We start from the raw sequence: 10,179 nt of genomic DNA, 5'->3' as shown, positions 1-10,179 counted from the left end.
GTGACACTCTATGGATGCAAAAGCTGGACTTTGAAGAAGCAAAACAGAAAAAGCATTGATGCTTTTGAACTTTAGTGCTGGAGAAGACTTTTGAGGATAGTATGGACAGCCAGGAAAACAAACCAATGGATCATAGAACAAATCAATCCAGAATTTTCATTCGAGGCACAAATGACCAGGCTCAAACTATCATACTTTGAGCACACTATGCGAAGACCCAGCTCCCTTGAAAAGTCCTTACTGCTTGGAAAAGTTGAGGGAAAGAGAAGAAGTGGATGACCAGCAGCAAGGTGGATGGACTCGATTACAACAGCAATGAATGCACCACTGAGAGACCTTAAAGGCCAAGTTGAAGACAGATCATCCTGGAGAGAATCTATCTATGTGGTTGCTAAGAATTGGCACTGACCTGAGCGCACTTAATCAATCAATCAGTCAATAACATCTGGGAATCCTCGTTACAGGAAACACTGAGCCCTACAGGTACATGGGTACTAAAGGGAGCTCCTGCTCCCATGTCAACCATCCTGCAGCAGATTGCAGTCTCCGTTCAGTTCTTCTATTTGGGTGCCCCCGCCAACCTTTGAGGTAAGTGTCTCCCAGAGAAAGGTTTTTGCTTTTTTCTGTTGCCCCCATCTCCAGAACTCCTTCCCTAGAAAGGTCCACCGGTGCCTTCACTGTTATCCTTAGGCGCCAGGACAAGACACTTCTGTTCTTCAGGTCTTTTAGGACAGACATCCAGGCTAGCAATGTGCTTGTGCAAACATGTGCAGGCACAAGCATACTGCACTTATTAGTTATGCTATGTCAAGAGCTTGTATCCCAGACTAGTATTGTACTAGCACAAACTTCCTTGTGCTTCTGCAGCAAAGTGTGTTAGTGGCGAGTCTCCCGCCGGCAGCCTCTTCATCCATTTATATGACAGGGAGCATTTGCCCAAGAGCACAGCTTCAAGGTGTTTTGCATCCCTTTCTTGTGCTACCAGCAGTTTTTCCCCATTCGTGACAATGGGAATAAATACAGTAATGCTGATAGCAGTACGCCTGGTTCTCTGCAGTGGTTCAGTTGTGATGGAGATGTTAGGAATGTGTATCATGTCTTACAAAGAAGGATAATTTGAAATAGTGAAGATGAAGGAAGGAGGAAGATGAAGAAGAAAGGGGGATGGAGGAGGAGAAGAAAAGAAGAGGAAGAAAAAGGACACAAGCAAAATAGTGATGAGTGAATTTGGTAGATCTGAGTTCCTGTATTGGATATGATTCAGCATATTCCTCAGAATATATGGTTATTGTAATAAACTGATAGATCAATGAATGAGCTCTTTCATAATATTTATAACAGGCTTATCTCCTTAAAACATTTATTTAGTTTCCATCAGAAAGTGATTACAAGCAGGGGCAGGGGCCACTGGTGTGTTCAGTCATGGCCAAAAATAAGAGCTGTGTGGGAGGCCCCTCAGTCATTGCTCGTGGCTCTCCCACACTTGCACCAGCTATTGCCTGCTGGTTGCTGCTGTGGCTGCTCCCGCTGATGCTGACTGCCTCCAGCCTGCCTGCCAGCTGCCACTTGGTAGTCGGCACGCACAGTAGTAAGAAGCTGGATGGCCTCTTCCTCAGCAAAGGAGAGAGGAAAGGGGCTACCCAGTTTCTTACCAAGCAGCACCATGGTGGAGAGAGAAGTGGCAAGGTGCCATGGGGCAAGAAGCATCTGGTGGTCAGGAGCAGCAGCAACAGCAGACGTTGGGACCATTCTGGGAAGAGCAGCTGCATGCTTGCATACAGAAAGCCCCAGATTCCCTTCCTGGCATCTCCAAGATGCCATTTATTGAGAGAACTCATACAGCAACCAATAATCCAATTTGTCTTTGGACTTGCTGCTGTATGAGTTCTCTCAATGAATCCCTAACATGAAGAACTTTTCATACACCCATCTCCCAAGAATCCTCTCTGATAGACTATGAAAGAGAACAGAAACAAAAAAATTCGGGAGGGGGGGCACCATAAATCCCACCAGCTTGGGGCTCCCTGGGTGGAGTTGTGGCACAATCTACCATGGCCCCAAACCCTCTTTGGAGTGCCCATTCTTTGGGGAGAATGGGCCACCTCAAATCCCCATTGTCCCCTATGGGAAAAATGCAAAAATATTTTTTAAAGAAATCACTTAAAGTCACAGGAGTGCCCGATTGCTTTGGGGTTTGGGTGGCAGTTGGCACCCATGGGTGCCTACCATCCATCCTGGTTTTGTGCCCCTAGCAGGCCACAATACCAACAGGCAGTGACACAACTAAAAAGAAACTAAGCTGAAAACCAAAAAACAAGAGATGTGTGAAATAATTTGGGTAGAAAATGATTTGGACCCAAATCTCGCCGATTCAGGTGATTTGTAGACAAACCATCCCTGTCCTCAATTGCCCAGATACGGGTACAAAACAAATCACCCCAGATTCGGATCTGAAAAATTTGGAGATCTGGATCTCCATTTTGTGGCCAAAGTGGGTTGGGTGGTGCTGCCCAATGAGTGGAAGCTACCACCCAAATTTCAAAGAAATTGGGCAAAGGGGTGATTTTTAAAGAATTTTTGAAGTTGGCACGTCTTTAAGCTTTTCCCCCTAGGGAATAATGGGGATTTCAGCAACCTTACAGCTCCACGTGGGGTGTACCAGTGTGGGACCAGAGTGGATTGTGGTGGGTGATAGTGCCCAATGGGTGCAACTAAACTACCACCCAGATTTTAAAAGAATTGGGCAAAGGGGTGATTTTTGAAGAACTTTTGAAGTTGGCATGTTTTGGGATTAGATTTGGTGCAGAAAAGGGGTTTGGGGGGCAGAAGAGTGGGTCAGGTGGTAGTGCCTCAATGGGTGCTTGCTACCATCCAGATTTTAAATAAATTGGTGAAAGGGGTGATTCCCAGCTCCCTTGAGAAGTCCATAGTACTGGGGAAAGTTGAAGGAAAGAGAAGAAGAGGACGACCAGCAGCAAGACCAGTGGATGGTCTTGATTATGATGGCAATGAATGCACCACTGAGAGACCTTAAAGGCCAAGTTGAAGACAGATCATCCTGGAGAGAATCTATCTATGTGGTTGCTAAGAGTCGACACCGACTTGACGGCACTTAATCAATCAATCAGTACCTGCCTGCTACTGCTTGGTAGCTGGTTTGGGCAATGGTAAAAAGCTGAATGGCCCACTTCCACTCTTCAGCAAAGGACAGAGGGAAGGGGCTATCTGGTTTCTTACTGCTGCATGAGCTGCCTACCAAACAGTGGTAGGGCGGGAGCAATGACAGCAAGGTGCTACAGAACTGCATATTTGTGGTAGGGATGTGCACGAACCGAGGTTAATGCAGTGGTTCAGCACTAAACCAGCACCACTGGTTTGCCACCCTGGTGAGGGGAGGGGCAAGTGGGATCTTTAAAAAAGAGGAGAGGAAGTCCTTACCTCTCCTTACCTGCTCCTTACCTTACCTGCTCTCCATTGCTGCATGTAGCTTCCCGTTGCGACTGCACTGCCTCCAAGAACCCACACGTGGTGCCAGCATGTACATGGTGTCCTGTGGCGCTGAACTGGTTCGGACCTTGTCTAGGGCCAAGCCAGTGCACACATCTCAGTTTGTGCACATCCATAGTGAGTGGGGGACTTGGGAGGGCTCTACATTCGCAGCAGCGGCGGCTGCTCCCCAAAAATGAAACATGGAAAAAAATTGAGGGGGGAGGGCATATTAATTTATTGAACACAGACCCACACTGACCTTGCTGTGGCACTGATTATAAGTCACCTGGCATTCATATGCAACATTCATCGCCTCCTTTGCTATGAACCACAATGCCCACTGAGATCATCTGGAGAGGTTCATCTGCAGTTGCCACCGGCTTGTCTGGTGGCTACTCAGGGATGGGCCTTCTCCGTTGTTGCCCTGCGCCCCTGGTGGCACAGTGGTAAAACTGCCGCCCTTTAACCAGAAGCTTACAAGTTCTATCCTGACCAGGGGCTCAAGGTTGACTCAGCCTTCCATCCCTCCGAGGTCAGTAAAATGAGTACCCAGAATGTTGGGGGGCAATATGCTAAATCATTGTAAACCGCTTAGAGAGCTCCAGCTATAGAGCGGTATATAAATGTAAGTGCTATTGCTATTGCTGAGTCTTTGGAACACACTTCCTGCTGAAATAAGAGCCTCCCCATCTCTTACAACTTTAAAAAAGTTAGTCAAGACACATTTGTTCACCCAGGCTTTTAATTAGATATTGTTTCAATAGGGTTTTTAATAGTGTTAATGTTTTAAAATTTAAATTGTTGTAATTTTAAAATCTTTTTCTATCTGTTGTTTTTATTGTTTTGTTGTAAACCGCCCAGAGACTTGCGTTTTGGGTGGTATACAAATGTGTTAAATAAATAATAAATCATAATAAATAAAATCAAGGCTTGACGTTTGAATCTGACCATGCCCCCCGCCCTCAAACAGGCAGTAGCCATGTTGGTTGTTCCGTGACACCACAACTGCCCTTCTTTGAGGTGTGGTTAGTGAGCATGGAGAATGAAGTTTCCCATTATAATCTGAGGGGTGAGTTTTATGTATTGTACCACTTTGCGAGAGCATTATAAATATAAACTGGAAAAACTGTATGTACCTACAGAAAAGAAGCCACAGAAAGCATGGGGAGATACTGTGAGAAGAGAAAAGTTGTTTAGTGAGAAGTGTCTGTGTGTCGGGACCAGTTCAATTTTATTGCAAATAATGCATAGAACATTTATTACCCTCCAATATTGTTGTTTTCATGTATGTTTTTATTGTGTCTTCCCACTTTTTTTTTTAAAGGGATCACTTGTCTGGAGATTGGGGTGACAATCGGCAGTTAGCCAATGTCCTCTGCTCCTTTTGTCTTTGGCCCTGGAAGAAGCTGAGAAGAGCTTCTCTCAGGACTGTTGAAATCTGCTCTGGCTCCAGGGAAGAAGAAATGTCTTTAAGAGCAGCCATTACACTTGAATGGTTTAACTCATGTGTGTGAGGCCTGATCCCCTTTCACAAAGGCTTCCAATCTTTATGTAGGACAGCTTCTATCTGGCTGTGGTCTCCTTAATTTTGCTTAATTTTACCTCAGAAGTGCTAGGCCACAGTGCTCTTGTACCTTCTCCCGGAGGGGAGAAATGTATCCTAAGCCAATAACTGAATAAAATCCATGTTTTTGTTTCCACCCTCAGGAGGCCCGTTTCCAACCTCAATGCTGCCTTGGAGATACGTCATGGGGCCCTGAATACTGCTCTAATAAACTTGGACTGGATTATCCCCAATGGCCTATAATTAGGGTAGGGGCCCAGTTGTGCACCATACAAAACTTGGGCCAATGATTTAGCAGCAAATAACTTTAGTGCTCCAGGGATTACTTCTCCACCTTTGGAGCGAAAGAATCTTAATGTTGCTGAAGCACTTCTTTGTGCCTGTTGGGCAACATAGTCCACATGGGCCTTCCATGACACGGTGGCATGAAAAACCACACCCAGATATTTAAAACTATTGACCTGCTCTACACGATGGCCTTCTATACACCAGTTAAATCTTTTAGGCCTCTTGGCAAAGACTTGGGATTTCTGGAAGCTAATTACCAAGTGGTTGTCCTTGCAGTAATCTTCCTACCTATCTAGGAAATACTAAAAGTAAAACTAATTAACTCCTCTTCTAAGGGAGTCCATATATAAAACAGCATTAAAAAGGCAAAAAAGAAAAACAAATTCCCACTGAACAGAGCTAACAAGACCAGCTGCTTTCACACTGCCGTCTTGGCCACCTGGCTTCCTGACAAGAGAAGGAAGGTCTGAGACCCCAAGCTGCTCACCTCAAGGCTGAGAGCCACAAGGACAAGAGCCCTTGTGCTCTCGCCCTTCGGCTCGTGCCAAGAGGCTTGTGTCCTTGGCCCAGCCTGCTCCTTATAGCAACAGCAGCAGAAACAACAGCAACCCTAGTGATGGAACACACCTGGAAGAGGTAGGGCAGGGGGAAACACAACACTCAGTGCCCTGCCCAAGCCATCTCTCTTCCTCCCCCTGCCCTCCACCAAGCAACTTTCTGTCCCAACCAGTAGCCTGGGTGTCAGGTCAGCCATTGGCTGTCAGCCATTCTGACAATGGGTGTCAGAACCGGCAAATGGGGAAAGCTGCAGTAATGCTCATGGTACGACCACTAATGCGCTCAAAGGCTCCACTGCTTCTAGGTCATCATCAGCAGTGGTGCTGATGTCTCCCCTACCCTTAAATACTGCACATCATGTCAGCCATGTTCTTTTATTGCTCCCAGTGTGATTGGATGCCCTGAGTCTTTTAAATCCTACTCTTTCATTCAGCTTTACGGCTGTATTAGGAATTCTTGTTTTATTCCATATTTTCATCTTCATAATTTTATTTTCCTGTACATACCCTGGTGTCTTTGATGGATGTAAGCACATTGATTAAGTTCATAAAGAGAATATTTTTTAGAACTTACTAGATCAGACCCAATCAAAAGTTGCACTATGGCCACCTAATGTGTCCAGGAGGGCCTACACAGAGCCTTGCCTACAGTTGCCTCCCAGGAACTGGTAATCAGAGGTAGACTGCATGGGAATCTGGAGGTTCCATGTAGTTGGCATGGCTTAAAGCCATTGATAGATCTATTATCCATTAATATGTTTCATTTCCTCCTAAGCCAATAAAGCCGGTGACAATCACCACATCACATGACAGGAGTTTCGGCAATAAAGACCTGGCCAAGCTAACCTGCCCCCTCCCTGACTCATCTCAGAGTAAGTGAGTTTTCACAAACATATTTTCTCCACCTCTGCACCTGCTCCTGCAGCTGCACAGAGTCAGGGAAGCTGCAAGGGAGATTATTCCTCCTATAATCATCAAAATCATAGTGATTTATTCTTCATCTTCTTACCAAAACTCAAGGGATTCCCCCCCCACCAAAGTTTCCTTAGACACAAGCAGCATAAACATCAGAATAAAGTGCAAGAAAAGGTAACTTCATGAGGTTTAATATGATCCTTCTAGACTCTGACCATGGTTGGATTCCAGGTATGTAAGCAAACTCACGGCAGCCTCCATCTTGCAAGAGGATTTTGACACCTTCCATTTAGCTATAAATAGAAATCAAGGAAGTCATAAGGCAAGTGACTATGACTGAGAAACCCAGAATGAATCTGCTGCCGCTCTTTCTTCTGCTATTGCTGCTGCTGCTGCTCCAGGGAGCCTGTCGTTTGTCAAAGGCAAAATGCCCCTTGAATCTGAGAAGGGATCAAAATCAGGCACTGAATTACTACAGGCCAGGAGACCACCTCATTGGTGGAATAATTTCTCCCAAGTTTGCCTTATTTGCACCATACAACTTCTATAAGCCTCCCTTTTCTGGGACAAAACGTGTGTAAGTAATTATGTATTTAGATCTTTCAAAATTATTGACAGTGTTATTAGACTGACATGTAAACATTACAAATAGATTAAATAAATATGTGCAATATAAATAATGTACAGCTAAATTAACAATACTTGCAATTATATAGAAGGCCAGATAATGCAGATAAAAATAAATAAATCCACACAGTTGCTCTATAGATGATAAAAGTTCAAATAATATGATTAAGATCACTGGTGGGATGTACTGTATTTTGCCAATACACAATGGAATGTCTCCAATTTTAACAAAACCTCTTGTCCTTTTCTAAATTTCACCATGACAATTCATTTTGCCACTACACTAAAGTGATATAATTTCTCCACCCACTCACTGAAATGAGGAATAATTCTAATTTGTACATTGCATAACAAATTCTATGAGCAGCACTCATCTAACCAACTAGTTTGATGCAAATCCTTTGGTATGTTTTTCATGTAAAAGGAACGATTGTGCCATCAAGTCAGAGTCGACTCCTTGCAACCACAGAGCCATGTGGTTTTCTTGGTAGAATACAGGAGGGGTTGACCATTGCCTTCTCCCATGTAGTATGAGATGATGCCTTTCAGCACCTTCCTATATCGCTGCTGCCTGATATGGGAGTTTCCCATATCCTGGGAAAAGCACCAGCGGGGATTTGAACCAACAGCCTCCTGCTCTCTAGGCAGGTTGCTTGCTTCCCCACTGCGCCATTAGGTGGCTGCATGTTTTTCATGTAGGATAGTAAAAATAAAATATGATCTAAGACTAGTTCTATTTGCAATGGCTGACATCTAGACTAATGCTGCACTAGTGCAAATAGATTGCAATAGTATTTGAGAAATTCCCAGAAGGGGCCTGGGTTGTGGTACCTTGTGGAGAGTGTAGTTCCTCGCAGGGATGCAGCAATGGAGACCCAGCTCCAATGGTGGCAGCTGTTTCCAATGCTCCAGTCCAGGTCGAGTGAAGTGAACCTATGTAAAGGTAAGTGTGGGGAAAGGCAGTCAAAATTTGGGGGTAGTAGGAGGGTGGGAGGGATTGGTCTGACATCAAGTTGGTAAAATGTCAGGTCACTGCCCACCCAATGTCAGCACTGACACCAATAATGCTGGGCGTTTGCTATGCCGGCCCATCCAACATTTGTTTGTCAGATCGGATTGGAATTGGGCCAACACTTTTACAGGTGCACAGGCCTACCTACTACTATGTTGGTATTGGCTTCTGTAGTTCCAGTACTAAAATCTAGACCTTTATATGCATTGGAAAGGACCTTATAATTGTAAAAGAAAGAATATGACACTTCAGTTTCATTGAGTGGAAGATGATAATGTGATCCATCTATTTTCTTGAAGGTTCCGAAGAATTAAGTTTTGGAACGTCTTGTCCTTCTTGTTTGCTGTTCAGGAGATCAATCAGGACCCCAGGATCTTGCTCAACATCACTTTGGGCTACAACATCTATGAGACCCATTTTGATGGGAAAATTACTTCTGATGCCATGATAGATCTCCTAGCTGGTGGCGGAAACAATATTCCAAACTACAGCTGCGGAATGCGGAACCGCCCACTGGCCATACTTGAAGGGGCTGAATCTGACATCTCCACCCAAATTTCAACCACTTCTGTCATCTACAAAGTCCCACAGGTGTGAGGAGAGCAGGTGTGGGCAAGGGGAAGGAAACGAACTGCTTCTAATTCCACTCTCTAGTCTCTCTGGGGAAGTCAGAGGGGGGCACACTGTGCATCAAAACCTATTCTTTTTTTTTAAAAAATCTGAAAACCCATTTCTTCACCCAGGCCTTTTCAGCTTTTTAAAATCTGTAGGTTTTAATTTTGTGGTTGATTTTAAATTGTTGAATTGTTTTATGTTATTGTTCTGCTCAGAGATGATAGTTTGGGCAGTATATAACTTTGATGAATCAAATAAATAAAAAATAAATAAATAATGCCAGAAGTGAAGAAGTTTTGAATCCAGTGGTATGGAGATATGTTTGATTTGGCCAACTATCCCCTCCAGTCTGGTAGGTTTGGGATAGAATGCAAACTCCCCTCTTAATCAGAGCGTAAATATGGAATGAGGGAACACCCCTGCCTCCCATCTCCTTTTCAGAACCAATAAAGAAGAGTGGCATCTGTTGAAAATGGGAGGGCAAAGGGGTTAACTAGGACAGCAGTTCTCAACCTTGGATTCCCAGATGTTATTATTATCATTATTACATTTATATCCCGCTCTTCCTCCAAGGAGCCCAGAGCAGTGTACTACAGACTTGAGTTTCTCTTTCACAACAACCCTGTGAAGTAGGTTAGGTTGAGAGAGAAGTGACTGGCCCAGAGTCACCCAGCAAGTCTCATGGCTGAATGGGGATTTGAACTCGGGTCCGTCCGGTCCTAGTCCAGCACTCTAACCACTACACCACGCTGGCTCTCTTCTTTGCTGAACTACAGCTCCCATCATCGCCAGACACAATGGCCAAAGCTTGGGGATGATGGGAACTGTAGTAAAACATTTTCAAAATCTAAAATAGAGAACCACAACCATTCAGGACTTCTGTCAGGCCTTAAAATTTATACTGCACAAGACTATCCATCACTGCGACTACTATTTATATACTGCTTTCCAACAGAACTTTTCAAAGCATTTTGCATAGAGAGGGGCATAGGAAGCTTTCCGGTGGCCCAGTACTGGCCATGCCCCGTGTGTCTGAAATCAGATGCAGGGGGTAGAGTTGCCATAATTCCACTGCCCGAATAAGGGACATGTGTCAGGGTGCTGTGTGTGTG

The 10,179-nt window shown here is 44.5% G+C and overlaps 1 protein-coding gene across 9 annotated transcripts in view; it reads left to right on the top strand.

The window, feature by feature from the left end:
• The first annotated feature begins 3,556 nt into the window (after positions 1-3,556).
• LOC128346277 (vomeronasal type-2 receptor 26-like) overlaps positions 3,557-10,179 on the top strand; it is a 389,368-nt gene continuing 382,745 nt past the window's right edge. For 4 of the 9 annotated variants that reach the window (XR_008316871.1, XR_008316872.1, XM_053299410.1 and 1 more), the window contains exons 1-2: positions 4,512-4,558; positions 8,752-9,043. The gene's annotated coding sequence lies outside the window, so the exon portion shown is untranslated. Of the gene's footprint in view, positions 3,625-4,497; positions 4,559-5,196; positions 5,302-6,724; positions 6,771-8,751; positions 9,044-10,179 lie in introns of those variants that run through there. The other 5 variants (XM_053299412.1, XM_053299413.1, XM_053299411.1 and 2 more) reach the window with 5 other exon arrangements.

This window comes from Hemicordylus capensis, chromosome 2 (genome assembly GCF_027244095.1).
Source record: "Hemicordylus capensis ecotype Gifberg chromosome 2, rHemCap1.1.pri, whole genome shotgun sequence".
NCBI classification, from domain to species: domain Eukaryota; kingdom Metazoa; phylum Chordata; class Lepidosauria; order Squamata; family Cordylidae; genus Hemicordylus; species Hemicordylus capensis.
Note: the sequence above shows the minus strand (reverse complement) of the source record. Positions and strands in the feature narration are given on the sequence as shown.